Genomic DNA, 14,456 nt, shown 5'->3' with positions numbered 1-14,456 from the left:
TTGTGGAGAGAAGGGAAAGCTGGGTCAGCCTAATGATTAAAAAAAAAAAAAAAAGAAAAAAAGAAAGAAAAAGATGCGTAAGTAAACTAATGGAATATTTCTAATACTTTTTAAGAGCTGTTTCTTGGAGACAAATCGTAAGATATTTCACAATTTAACTTTTCTCTAAAATCCAAGCACAGATTTAACCTCTTCCTTGTGGAGAGAAGGGAAAGCTGGGTCAGCCTAATGGCATAGCACAGAGATGTAAAAGCTGCTTCCCTGGGACTCTGTAAGGAGGGACCCAACTGAAAAGGATGAGGGTAGCGCAACTGCAGAGCTTTGCTGCAGCTCTGCCAAGAAAGCTCAGCAGCCCTTGGACACCACAGGCATCCAAAGGCACTGGAATTCTGTCAGGGAAGGGCCAACGACTGGGAAAGAAGAAAGATCAACTCATGATTTACAGGAGATACGATAGCATAATTACATTCAGCTTCCAGCAATTTCTTGAGGAAATAAGTATGTATTACATTTTAAGTCTGAATCCCCATTTCCTGTGTTTATGTGTATACAAGTGGTGAGATAACAAATTCTGAAGAAAGTTCTGTGACGACAATTTGCTCAGGTAATTATTCCTCTGATGTGTTGCAATGGATCTTATAATAAAAAACACAATCCAGTTCCTTATCTTTCCACAAGCCTTAGTTATCTCCATTAAAGACCAAGAGTACAGAGAGATAACTACGACAATCAAGTTATTGTGGTTTAGCAAGTTGCTATTTCTAGTCAGATAAGTTAGAGTAGCTCTGATATATAACTACCTGCATGCTCTTGGCCCTGCATGTTTAACATTTTATTTGCAGTTGAGGTTTTTCACTATGGCTCATGAAAACTTTTCCATCATAGCAAGCTGATCACTTCCAGTCACCTATCTGTACTACATACAACTTCTAGATCTGTTGCACAAAAACTCTGTTCAAAATGCTGACCATACAGAAAGCACATCTAAAATACCTACCTATGTTCAAACTAGGAAGTATAATTCAAACCCTCCAAAAGCATTTCCATTTCTGTGATGATTTAACCCAGAGAACTAGATCTTGCAGGGTTAATAAGTATCTTTTCATTAACTTTGAATGCCCCCCTAAGGTATTTTTAACCAAGGTTAGCTTGTTAGGAAGATTTGAGAGATAGGCCAGAAATATTTCTGAAGAAATTATGATACTCTTTCCTGTTTAAAATATTTTGATAGATCCATGGTTCCATATATTCTTAAGGAATACATTTACAGAAGGGAACACAGAAGGTAAAGCTTTAAACAACTGATGGGAATATCATTCCCGTGTTTCTTTCTGAACAGCAGGTCCATATGATCTTGTTGCTCTTTTGGCTTTTAAAGGTAAATTTAAAATACAGATTTATTTGCTGTATTAGTTAACACTGTAATTAAAAAAAATCATACTTCATGAGTTATCAAACTTCATATTCATTTTGCATGAAAAGCACAATATGACTTGAAGATATACAATACATTGCATGCAAAAAAAAAAAAAAAAAAAAAAGAAAAAGAAAATTTTCTACCAAAGTGGCAGTGTAACTGGGAAGAGGCACCAACAGTAAATTCAAACACAAAAAACAGTGTTTTTCAGAGAAAAATCTCTCAAGGATTTTTTTCAATAAAAAGGATGAGTATATATGTTACTTCACTTGACAGGAGACAGAACATGAGCAATACCTGCCAAAGATAACTGACAGTTGTTTAGAAGTAAGACATTTCTGTGGAAAGAATTAGAGGAAAAATAATTTCCTCACAATAAAGCTGCTGAGAAGTTATGAATATCAAAGTTAAGGAATACTATATAAAATCACTGGAAAATAGTTCATTCTTTAGTGGTTCATGACTTTGAATCTCCTTGAAATCACAAGGCTAAAAGATGCAACTTTACATTAGTTTTTTTGAACAAGAACTTTTATGCAATTATTTTTAACAAACAGAAAAATCAACTAAGCTACTACAGGTTCCAGTTTGTTCTCTGCAGCCAAGATCAATATAGAATAATGTTTTTAGAACATTTTTTCCTCCTCTTTCCAATTCTATAAAAGACCTCCAGTCTTAACAGATTCCAAATCCTCAATATAAAACAAATGAGGAAACTTATGAACATTGAGTAACTTGTATTTTAGTATAGGTAGCAAAACTGGGGTGCTTATTTATTCATATTTACATTTTTAGTTTTTGAACCTGCCAATGTGTCTTAAAACAAAAAATCCAAATTATATATTCGTATAGATAGATAGCTTCACAGTCTTATCTGAATTGTAGGGAAAGCTTTAAAGAACACACTATGGATACAAAAGCACAGGTATCTCCACCTCTGGGCCATACTAGATCCCAGACTCACAAATGTAATCAAGTGTTTAAATACAACTACAGAGGTGATGCTTTTCCAAGTCAGCATCTTTACCACCAGAATCTTAATAACAAGCTCAGTAATAGTTAAGATTCACAGCATCTAACTGTAACAGTGAATTTTGACTAAACAAACTCACTCAACATGTAATTCATGGTTAACCATCTGCTCCCCTCCTTTATCTGTATGTTGTCCATTTGGATTACTAAATCTTTACAATCTTATGGAAGAGTACTCGTGTCTGGTACTATACACAGTGTAAATTCCCTCCTGATCTCTCACTCRAAGCAAGGACTACTATCAAGTTAATCTTGAATCTCTTTGCCTAGTTACTAGCATTTGTTTGGGGACAGCTGCATCATTCTTGTAAATGTCTTAATCCTTATACTATACAACTTTAATATTAGTTTCACATAGTTTTCTCTTTGAGAATTATAAAAAAAATTCTAGTCCAAGAATAATACCCTTTATTCCTCTTAGGACAGAAAAACAGTCTTAACAGGCTTGTTCCTTACTTACTGGATTATTAATCCTCATAAATATAAAGCAGCAAACACTAGAAGAAAGGAGTCACCAAGTAGGAAGATCAAAGAACAAAACTGAAGCACAGTGCATTATAGCACACTGCAGTTCTGGTCTATCCTAACTTTTCAGTACTTGGCTTTACAAATTCAGAAATGGTCTTTTAACATTGCTTTCCACATTTAACCTCAATTTTTAGACCAGTAAGCTGAACTCCTTCCCCTTAGTAGTTTTTGTATGCTACAATATCAAGATGACACCCTTATCAAATTTTAAGTTCCTATAAAAGCGATAGTTATCCTTTTGCCACATGGAAGATTTACTCATTCTTACCCCTCATACTTTTCAAAACACAAAGATCGACTATTGATGTCCAGTTTCAGTGTCGGTATCCTATCTATTTTTTGGTTCATGTTAATGTTGATTAGCACTTACCTGGGCAGAAACTTCAAAATTCAGATAAAACCAAATGAAATCGTTTTGTACTACAATTTGTATAACACTTTTGGCACTGCTTCCCAGTCAACTTTGAAAAAATGAGTCAAAACCATCCTACACAACCTGTCTCATCTGCCATGACACATTAACCACAAATAATACAGCTTAAAATATATTAAAAATCCCTCCCAATTTCTTTTGGTAGAAACCAAAAACATTTCAGAATTTTGAGACCAAATAAAACATGCTCATAACAAAATAAATAAATAGATCACGCAGAACAGAAGATAGGTACATTTCAGAAATGCTTCAAGTACCATAGAGACCAAGTTAGTTGCTTTTTTACTTTCTGAACTTGTTTGAAATATCACACACAAGCTGTGACCAAGATGCCTTTAATCACTAGTTATGTAAAATTGTGTGCGTGTATATATAGAGATTTGTCTCACAAACACCCAAGTTGTTTCTACCCAGGCAGCTACAACAAGTTTCTCAAATTCTCTCCCATTATGTTTACGGGAATCTCTGCAGGCAAACATCAGCAAGTTCTGCCATGTGCTGCAGTGACTCGAAGCTGCACAGCATCACTGGTGAAGCACCAAGCTCAGGCCAGCAAATCCTACTGACAGGCAGAACGTATTAGGTTAGGCTCACTGCTCCACTGATGTGTGAGCACAGTCCCACAGCTTTTTGCTGTTTCAATATGAGAAAAGGAAGACAAACTTTTAGAACTTTACATTGCTAGAAAAGTACTAGTTTTATTTTGTACTGCAAAAACTCAGGCAGGATCTATATTACATTTCAAGGAAATCTATACTTTTCCAGTGTATGCTTTTACTGATAATTACCAATCTGTGCCAAAAACTTATTTTTAACCGTGAACGTAACTACTTCACTTGCCAAACTGGAGTACAAAATCTCCTTTACCTGTACCAGGTCCTATACACATAGTGTAAAGCATCTGAAAAAAAAAATAATACCTCCTGATCTCTCACTTGAAGTAAGAACTATTACCAGCTTAATCTCGAATCTGCCTAGTTACTAGTACTTGTTTTGAGGACAGCTAAACTTTTATTCATTAGTATTTCTGTAAACATTGGGTTGGTGCACTAAGAGTCTCTGGAATAATTTTTTTTCAGCATAAAGAGCCAGATGGGCCCTGAGCTGTTCTACATCCTACTAACGGAACATCTTCAATTTGGAAGTATCAGACAACCCATTACACTGGCTGCCRATAATATATTTACTCTGAAGATGCAACAATTTCCGTAGCCTATGTTTATAGCACAATCCAGTACAACCTTGCAGTCCCCCTTGCTTTCAACTGTGGAACTGTGGAGATGTGAGAGTTGAACACTAGTTATCAYGGACAATCATCAGCTAAGCAAACGATGGAAGACTCGAGGAACTGATGACTTCAAGCATTATCACTACCAAAGGACTCTGAARCACTAATGCAACATCTCTACAGAACCATCATCATGAAAGATCACATGAGTTTTCCAAGATGCAGTATAGACTACTACTAGTACTACTGTACATTCTAGGAACCGAAAAGCAGCTTATGAGGCACACTCTTGAAATCTAGCCCTTTCTACATGGAGCTGTAAGAGTTGATAGATGCTCTGAACACACACACACAAAAGTAGCRTTGTGTCTTTTCTCACTGCATTTTCTCTGTGTCTAAAATTTAAACAGACATTCATATGTTCACTGATAATAAGAGAAGACCAGGTATGTGTARTAAGCGTGTATGTTCTTTTCTTTCCCCACTTCACAGAGACCTACAAACATGTAAAGCGTGGAATGTCTTAAATCTTTAATGAACTAAAGTCATACYGGTCCCAGTAAAGCAACCAGGCATTTCCTGCAGCTTCAGAGCACACAGGAAGAAAGAAACATTCCTCACTGAATCAATTTAGGCATCAAATATCGTAAGCGGCTGAAAGATGTCCCTCTACACATCCCAGTAAATGAAAATAMCTTAACACACTGGTGTTTATAATGTGAGACTAAACTAAATCATGTATGTTTGCACTATAGCTTTAAATGTCCAGTGGTATAGCCCTCCTACTCTAAATGCTCTATGCCAAATTGTACTTAACAGCTTAAACACTTCTGTCATTTTTTAATGACTTTCAACAATTTTATTCAGACATAACTTATATCTTCATTCATGCTAAGGATCTGATTCTTGTTGAAGTGAAAAAACAATTATCCCTAAAAATGAAGATGGAAATAAGATTATAAATCTCCTAGGATTAAACAGATCTTTTTTAAAATAGAGTTTATAAAAAAGCTAGAGCAACTGTGAGAAGTAAACAGTGCCCCACTCTAGTAACTTTAAATGTCAGTGAAAAACATGGCCTTTTGTTTCATTTCTCAAAGTCAATTGCTTAGTTTACGTTCTTTTAGAAAACTGATAGTCAAAGGGTGAAGGAAACATGAGGGTTAAGCTCTAAGATAGTGTTCAGTGAATCCTATTGATACAGTAAACTTACATTTAGTAATTTGTTGAATTAGTACTAATTTATTTTTAATTACATTACATTATTAATAGGAACACTTCCAGGATCAGAAGCAAAAGTAGACACTTCATAAAACGCAAAATTCCAGTTCCACTGAGCTACAGCAAATTCACAGACTGCAATTCAACAAGGTCAAACAATACAGGCACCTTCACATCCCAACACAAGGAACAGGAAGAGAGGAGAACATTACTTTTGCACTAAATATAGGAACAAGTCCATATCCAGAAAGACATAACCATGCTTTAAAAGCTTTAGTGGGTTTGTAGCATTTCAAATTAAATAGCAACAGTGACAAAGTCCAGTCCAAAGGACAGGGCTTGTGCCAGGAGTCCAGTTCTATTTCTGGCTCTGTTGCTGGTGTGCTGCGTGACCTTCAGTGGAGAGCTACGCTTCTCTTCCCCCAACCACTCTTTCTTTGYCCATGGGGAAGGAGCTGCCTTTTGCCATATCAGCAGGTGACTAACAAAAGGGGAATTCACYAGAGGGCTCTGCGCCTTGCCCTAAGTATTAAATGGTAAGGGCAGAACAGAGGTAAGCCACTGAACACGCTCCAGCTGTGCTGTTGGGCTGTGCAGCCCTCTTCGATCATTGCTACCTTTTTGTTTTTATTCTCAGTGGCCAAAACAACAAAATACATCTGACTTACCTGATTTATTCCTTACCTTTTAAGCCAAGTACAGTTGCTACAATAAATGGTAATTAGTTGTTTRTTTAGCTTTGAACTGCTAAAACTCCAAATAGCAAGGTTTCATTTGCCTTCTCTTCYGTGTCATCATCACTAACACTTACCAAATTTCAGCATGCAATTTGTTCACTCTGCAAAATTTTASCCTTTCAATCTGAAGTAGCACCAAGTGATCATAGTTAACAGATTAATACTATAAACATTTAGTAGAAAGATGGGCAGTAATATTCACTATTATACCAGTCAAAAAGCCTATTTTAAAAGCAGTTGCATTTGCTTTTTGAGAATTGTGATTTTCTCACAACCTTCTTGAAAACTTGCTTTACAAGTACTTATGTTAARATGGTCTAATAATCTCTTCCTTGCTAAATCCCCTCTGCTACTCATCTCTCCCCTCTCGGAATTTCATTTTCACTAAGCCCAAGAACTGTTGACCTTGCCTGGTTCTCCTCTTTCAACATGTYCCCCCACAAATTTTTCTCTTCTGTTAATCTCCACCAATGTTTTTTCTCTATAATGTTGATGTCACTTTTTGTTCTTTTCCTCATTCAGTCCTGCAATTTGTTCATTCCTCTTATATTCTCTGCCACCATACTAACACATTTTGGCATTTTTCCTTTACCTCTATCAACAATCTCGCRTAATGATTTTTCCTATTACAACCCACCATTGGTTTCTGTATTACCCCCTTTCTTCACCTCTTAAATATACAAATATAAGTCTGGAAGTTCTCTACTTTTTCTGCTGGTCCAATTATGTTACTCACTCTGTTTCCTGAACCTCCYGATTCCCAATCTGCAATCACATTATCTTATGGATACACTGTGTCCAAGTTCAAACCGGMTTCCATATTCTCTCCCTAATCCATCATCACTTCCACCCTCACTTAAATTTTTACCCAATTAGGTCTCCTTTTCAAAAGCATATTTCTGGGTATATTACAGATACTTCAAACTTCCCTAAAAATCCAAAGCTTGTCTGTATCAATGTCTGCAGTGACCGCAGTTCCATTTCTATCATTATGCCTATGTTTACGTGTGAAAAACGTTACTGTATTCATCTCCTAAACAATGTTTATTCAGATTGAGCTGAAAACTTTAWAATAGATCTTTTTTAAACAGAGGAAAACCTCAAGATATGGAATAAAATTAATAGAAATTTTATACCTCAATGTAAGTTGAAYATTAAGATCAAGAAGATTAAAATAAATACATAGAATGCTTTTAACTAGCATTTACTTCTATTTCACGCCATCAGAGCTATTCTCCACAAATACAGTTCAAAAATTCATATTTGGAAAAAAAGTATTATTTTTAGCCTGATCATAACCATCTCTTTCATATAAGGTACGTAAAAGATTTATTCAGAAGGACAAAAATGCAGTACAGCTTTGTTAACCATTACCACCTACCTACAGTGAATACTTAAGAATTCAATGCTAGTTAGTACAGACAGAGGAATTTTGGATGCAACTGCTAGTAATCAAATGAAGACAGAATGGAAGTTGCAATATTCACTATTTCAGAGCCCCTCTTGCCCTTTAAATTCTGTAAAGGGTAAAAATCCAGATTTTTCTATGCAGATACACACTAAAATCATTCTTACATCATCCAGTGTTGTTTGTATATTAATACTAATTTCTCTCAATTGACATTGATATTTAAAATGAAATCACTCCAATTCAATTAGTATTAAGTTACTAATTAAAAGTAATTTTYCAGACAAGTAGTCTATACTTAGTATCATGCATTTCTACAAAGACAGCAAAAACACTTACTATGCTGCTATATGTTACTGATGACTAAAAAAAAATTCCTAGATTTTACATTTTTAATTATGTCAGCCTGATCTGAACTCTTTGATATTCTTGGAATAAATTTTGAACATCTACATACCAGATTCTTACCTTTTTTCTTTAAATGAATAACCTAGGATGTTATCATTCAAAGTTTTTTTTTGTTAAAAAAAAAAAAAAACTAAACTAATAGTAAATGAATTCTCATCTATTAGGGAAGGCTGCAACTGCAACGACTTCAATGACTACCAATGTTCTTACCTTACTTGCTGAATAAAATGGGGAGGAAAAAAAAATCTAACAAAACGTAACAAAAATCCTTCTGTTGTAAATCTTTCTGAAAAAGCAACAGGGANTTTAAATGAATAACCTAGGATGTTATCATTCAAAGTTTTTTTTTTTTTTAAAAAAAAAAAAAAAAAACTCATGGGAAATGATTTCTCATCTATGAGGGAAGGTTGCTACAGCAACAACTACAATGACTACCAATGTTCTTGCCTTACTTGCTGAATAAAATGGGGAGGAAAAAAAAATCTAACAAAACGTAACAAAAATCCTTCTGTTGTAAATCTTTCTGAAAAAGCAACAGGGATTTCTGCTTCTCTCCCATTTAATGGTAATATTTAGACTGRCAGAAAATCCTAGTTTACCTTACATCCTCTTGTCACTGTTTTAGACATGCAGCGGTTTAGTCTTCACTATATTTCAATATTCTTGTTCTTCTGGCTTGCAAACAGGTAAAACCAAAACAGAGCTTTCAGAATTTAACAATAATCGGCCATTATCTACGTAGAGTTGTAAAAGCAAAGGGACTATAAAAATGCAGTAAGGAAAAAGGTCACCATGAAGAAAAAGATGGATTCTACCGTAACAGCCTAAAAAGAGATTCCTTTCAAATGAAGCATGTACAGCTGGACATGTCTGCAGAACAAACAGCTCCATCTACAGTTTTAAAAGCAAGTTATATTAAAGAAAGTTTACAGGCAAAAGCCTGCAAATTTTTTTTACATATCTCTAAAATGACCTGCAAGATGTCCCAATTAAAAGAGAAATTTGGCTTCAATATAATTTTCATGCAGAAATCACTTGATCTCTTTAAGATTCAAAAAGATAATTTTCATCARAAACAAACTGAAGATAAATTCTTAAACGACAGTGATTCCTAAAAGCAAAAACTGCTCATTCATACCTGATAAGCTTCTTGAATTTCTGTGAAATTCACACTGTAAAATCCTAGCCTCAAGGTGCTGACCATAAATTTTGCTAGTTTTCAGTGCAATCAAGACTTCACCAGGATAAAAATAAAATAAGTCAACCTTACTGCAATTCAGCAAAGATTTATACCCACATTCAACACTGCTAGAGCAGTCCAATAAGGAATGAAACTTCTTGCACGTGTAATACTTTTCAGGCCCTGACTCTTTATACTTAACATTTTTCACTTTCTTCTGTAAAAAAACAGAATGCCTTGCTAAGCTATTRCACAGTCCAGAGCAACGTCTGTTCTCCATGTTCTTTTTTAGAAGTAACTCATCATAATCGTACTCCGTGTTTGCAGGTAAACAATTGCTTCCATGGTTCAGGATATCACACAGACTTCAGTGTACCGCCAAAGAAACGAMACCAGGCTCTGGCAAAAGAGGTCAGCTCTTTCGCCTGCTGGGATGGAAAAAAGCTATACCCTCAGCCCACTGCCCATATTTGTAAATGCTTTTCTATATGCAAAAGGAACATTCACACCTCAGTGCAYCTGCAGCAGCATATTTTACCTCCGGCTGCCTTCCTGAACAGCAGTCCCTCACTGCTAAAGCAATAAAGTTGTGCTTGATTAGCCAGGGCTCTCCAAAGGTATGTGGAAGGCAGGATTTGTTTCTTCCTTTTTGTTTAATTAAAAAAAAAATCCTATGGGAAACATTCCACAGCTATGATATTTCTATTCAACTAACAATAAACTGAAAATGCTGTCTTTCCTTCCTAACTGTAGGACAAAGATAATCCTTGCATTTAGTGGTCAATTTACCTGTTTAAAGTGATTTTGGTATGTTTTCACAGCGTAAGAACAATATCAGTACCACTGCTTTTGGCAAGATTCCTGCCCTTTCTGTGCTTTTCATGAACCTTTTCCTTTAATACAGTGTTTTCTGAACAAAACTGATTTCGTCCAAATAACTACCTATATAGCCTCTCTTTTAATGAACMTACTTCATAAAATAGTCTATATTTCTGTTTACAGGGAAGGAACGGGGACCACACAAACCAACACCAAAGCAGTTAAACTGAACTTCAAATATTCAACACCAGTTTCCCAGCATTTGCAGGTGTCATGTGCACTTGCCATTAGTCACCCAGCCAACTGACTTTCACAGATCTCTGACATGCTCTTACTTCACCCAAGAGCTCTAAGTACAGAGGGACAGTGGTATCTCCAACTCACCTGCTTTAAAGCTTATTTTATTCACTTGATACTGGTTCTGGTCACTCCCCACCCAAATTCTAAGACTGCATCACACTAATGCTTAAAATAGACCACAAGAATTATCCTCACTATTCCTTCTCTACGTCACCTGTTACCTACATGTTACCCTGCAGCCTACATAAAAAMATATTACAGGTATTTTTCTTGATCTCTGCTGGACCCTTCCTAGCTTTGCCTTGCAATACAGGAAACAAGACGAAGTAGAAGAGGAAAGGGTCAGAAAATCAGGAGCAACGCGTTCCTGCAAGGTGGAACTGCTTCATGGTGTTTTTCCCACATTTTCGCTTTCCCTTTATCCTCTTCTCATCAGCACTTACCTTCTCTYCTCCCCCTATCTCACTTCTATCTACCTGTTCTAGAACAGTGTTTTTTTCTGGCTTCCTTGCTCTCTTTTCAGTTTATGTCCTTGTTTATTTTCAATATCATGAAAAAGGAACAAATTTGTAATGTTTCTTTCTCTTTTTCCTCAGTCTTCATTCATACAAGTATATTCCTCCCAGATGTCTCCCCTTTGTTCTCCTTTTTCTYAGCTTTTCTAATTTCTGTATCTTCAGTATGGGCCAGAAGGACTGCTCAGTCTGCTCTCACACCACTACACCCACTGCTTAATCAGCCTTTTAGTCATTCAGCTTATTAGCTTCAAGCAGGAGAGAAAGTACATGAAAAGGGAYGTCACAAGTACGATCAAAACCAGATTCACAAATTAGGACAAAATTAAAATTATTTTTAAGGATYTGATCACAAATTATACATAGCAATGTAAAATGAACAGCAACAAAATCAGTTATTTTTTAAAACTAAAAATATGTTCCTAACTAGTCTTGCACAAGAGAAGTTATGTTTTGATTTATTATATCCCACTCCTAAAGAAAAGTTATTCTTTTCTAAGCAACAAAGAGTTGCAACAGGAAAACTTTAGCCCAAAATTGCTTCTGCTTCATCCGTTGTATTTTCCTATTCAGAACATCTGTACTTAAGATCTTGATCTTTCTTACCCTTATCAATTAACTACTATCAAATTTTATTGAGAGTGAGCATCTAYGAAAGTTGAATAGGATTTTTTCAAACTGTCTTTCGTGGCTTCTAAAGTTTCCAAAAGTTAATAATATACATTTTTTCCAGGTTAGAAGGCTGAATGGGATTCTCAGTGATGAATCTGAATGGATCCAGAAAAAGCTACAGAACAAAACAAGAGGCTTTATCTCCTTTAAAGGCTCAGCACAAAGCCGACTAAATGTTATTAGCTCAGATATAAGTAAAGTTTTGCTTTAAAMCATTAGAACCCATGATTTAGGAACACCTACCTTATCCTTCCAAAATTAAATGTTTATTTGTGGAGCCTCTCTCTAAATTCAAGAAACTGAAAATCCTAAAAGTGTTTGTAGAGGCATTCACTGACAATCCACGGTGATAAACTGCATGCAAAGCTTCTCCAAGCCTCTTAAGCACCTTGGGCCCACACAGGTACCTCGGTCTGTTCATTCTCGTTTCAAGAAAATAAATACTTTTATTTTTAGAGATTTCTAGTAGCTATTCAAAGATGTATATACGAGGTAGCATAAAGCACGAAAGCCAGTTCACACTGTTCAACTTTTTCTTTCATTAGCTACTCAGAACCAAAAGTCTAAAACTTTCAAGCCTGCAGGGCTCAATTCCATTCGCTAATCTCACACACTAAGTTTTAATAAAGCACCATGGCCAGTATCCTCCTGTGAGTCATGAGGCTTCTYTCACAAAATTCATCTTCCCAGAAAGCACTCAACACTGAGTTGAGTAAGAGGTGTGCAAACCCAAATAGGAGAGGATAAACCCTTCCCCCTCCCCCCAAATTACACTAATAAGTCAGCAGCAGCAGCAGAACTGACAAATCATTTTACTAGCATTAATAGGCGACTGAAAAAACTTCAGGTACTATATCTCTGAAAATAAGGCCATTTTGTAGGTCACGCTTAATTATGGAACTTCTGGGAAATTCTGCTCGAAAACAGCTGTCCAAGAACATAGAACAAACTATTCTAGAAAGTTTTTTTCTTTTTCTTTCCTTTCAAGAGATAACACATTGTTCCAATATCTGAAATAGCACTCACTAGGAACTTGTCTTGAAATGTCTTACAAAAAGTGACTCATATATTGTATTTTTTTGAAAAGAAAATCTTGAACATGGAAATCTCCAAGTTTCTAAAAAGTGCTGTATCACACATAGTCCCTTGTAAGTTCTTAACACCTAGAAAAATCATACARAAAGAGATTAGGAATTCCTGTACAAGAAGTGGCCGTCAGAATTTCTTCCTTTTTTTTTTTTTTTTTAATCACAATGCCAATAGGAATGCATGTTTAAGTTTAATGGTATATATTAATTAGCCATTGAAGTAGCAAGTTCCATGCTGTTTTTATTTAATGTACTATTTAAAATAACCTTGGTAACTAGAACACAATATTATAAATTCCTGGAAAGCATGACTTTGAGCATTACAAAAAATGCCACAAGCTCTGGAAAAAAAGCTGTTCAAAAACTGTAATCCAAACTGGTTTTGAATTTCTATTAGCATGTTTGACAGGAGAAATACAAGCTTTCAAAATGGCTGTTCATCTATAATATGATACATTATAATCTCCCTTTATGTGAAAGTTTACCAATTTAATACTAAAAATAAACTTACTACCTTTTCATATAGCACAGCACACACAYGGAGCATGAAGTGAGCTGTTTTCTGCCTCAGCATTAACTCTAGGACCTCTAATTTAATGCTCCTTATCTCAAAGTATATCTCAAAATTATACTTTAACTTCAGCAATGCAGCATTTATTCCTACTTCAGAACAAAACCTTAATTTCCTGCTTGAAATGAAGAAACAATAACTCAAAACAATTTTTTATTTGCTCTGAATATTACAGACAYGCTATGTACACCAAAAACTTTCAATGATTTTTTTTTTTAAAACTGTCACAGTCCTGTTTGCCATAACTATTCAAAATTGTATAATACTGAAAAATAAGAGTTTTCTCTTCTCTTGGAATTGTCTGTATACCATCACATTGTTGACAACAAGCCTAGTCCTATCAAGTCTAATTTTACAGCTCTACTGTGAGATCCCRTACTATATACAGAAACTCTCTGGCCTAGGGGGTAAGTAAGGTTTCCTTTAAATCTTATCAATTCAGATAACAGGGAAGGGAAAAGGATTTCAGGAAACATCACATTCCACAGCAATCCTAGCTCCTGCAAATGCAGAAAGTATCAGGAGCCAAACTGATAATCTCACTTCAATCTGTTTAAATTAGAGTAAGTCAACCAACTTTAGAAAAATTCATATGAAAAAATAACTGCTCCAGGAACAGGAACCAAATCATGATTTCTCACATGTTCTTACTTAGTATTCTAAATTAACTAAATAGATGGCATTGAGATACTTATTTTACAAAATATTTAAACCAGGACACTAACAAAATTCTTCCAGAAAATAAGTATACACTTGACCTAGGAAACAAACAACTGATGTTTCTCTGGCTTGGTAAATGCTTTGCAGCCCAAAATAAGCAACCTAACGTGAAGCTCAATACCAAAGAAAATAATTACTACAAAAATATCTGTCACATTAGGTAAGTCACATATAAATCT

The sequence above is a fragment of the Rhea americana genome, unplaced genomic scaffold (assembly GCF_003343005.1).
Source record: "Rhea americana isolate MKP2758 unplaced genomic scaffold, rheAme1 scaffold_490, whole genome shotgun sequence".
Taxonomy (NCBI): domain Eukaryota; kingdom Metazoa; phylum Chordata; class Aves; order Rheiformes; family Rheidae; genus Rhea; species Rhea americana.
The sequence above is the reverse complement of the archived record's forward strand: the minus strand, read 5'-3'. Positions refer to the sequence as shown.